This window comes from Nannospalax galili, unplaced genomic scaffold (genome assembly GCF_000622305.1).
Source record: "Nannospalax galili isolate Female #2095 unplaced genomic scaffold, S.galili_v1.0 scaffold2498, whole genome shotgun sequence".
Classification (NCBI taxonomy): Eukaryota; Metazoa; Chordata; class Mammalia; order Rodentia; family Spalacidae; genus Nannospalax; species Nannospalax galili.
Genome location: NW_008340781.1, coordinates 253870 through 255121, shown reverse-complemented (window position 1 = coordinate 255121; position 1252 = coordinate 253870).

Below are 1252 nucleotides of genomic sequence, written 5' to 3'. Positions count from 1 at the left end.
CCCTGCCACTGTCCACTGTGTTGTCAGGACCCCCATCTATTCCCCCCATCTGCCCTTCTGGTAAATCTAGTCAACCAGAGGTCCTTGTTCCAGGAGTACCTGCTGTTCCTCATCTACGGGCAATCCATTATCAGTATTCCTTTGGATAGAATTGGGGTCTGCTGTTCATTTTTCCAGTAGTATGTTGGGTTACTATCTGGAAGAGCCTTTATCCATCCTGGCCAACAACTCGACTGAAGGAATTGCCTGTCTGGCTTTGCTCTCTGTCAAGTAACTTTTAGGTATATATACATATGCTCTTATGATATTATATTGGCCCCTTTAATCTTTGGTTATACTTCCCTTTTGGGTGTTTAAGGACATACAATTGGTCCAGATAAACTGATTTGTTTTTACTCTTGAGGTCGTTTGAGGATCTGTTCCTCAGGGGTCCCATGGGCTTTGGAGGAGATCCTGGCTCCTTTTACCAGTTCCATGTGAAGATAAGTCAAAGGTCCTGCTCGACCATTGTTGGCTTCTCTTGGAAGCATGGAGGAAAGGATTCCTCCGTGTTGACCCTCCTCTTTATAGACTGGACACTGGTTCAAGTCAATCTGGTGGGGTCTCCTTGACATCCTTGATCAAGAGGTCAGATGACCCACCACCATTACAGGACATTTTGCGAGATACTCATAGTCCCTGGGGGCAAGGAATAAAAAGTGTCCTTTGTGTCCCTCTGACCCAATTAGTATAGATCTCAAGGTATGTCTGTTAAATATCCAAGAAAGTTAGTTCCACCATTCTGGCATTTTAAATAACTGTGTGTCTTGCAGATAAATCTTGGGTAATGGCCAGTTGGTCTGAAATAAACCTTATCTAGAGATATATTTCTTGATCTGTTATGTATAATTTGTCAGTAGATTGTAGGAATAATATGGTTCCCTCTGGTTTTCATGACTACCTAGGCATTGTTTCTCTCTTGTATCGTCTCAACCCTATATCATGGTTTTCCCACTTAAGGTGCCCCCACTTCCCACCCCCCTTCTTCCTTACTAATACCCTTGCTCCTATGATCCTACCTCTGTTGAGTTTCTTCTTTCTCCTTTTCCCCTAGGTTCCTCATATACCCTTCCTTCCCCCTCCATTAGACTAACCCAATTTTTATGCATATATCTCTTATTAAGGCCTGTTACCTACTATTCTTCTCCTTCAGGTTATTTCTTTTACTTTCACTGTTTCCTTACCCTTGTCCTGGTTCCTGCAGTTATGTCTG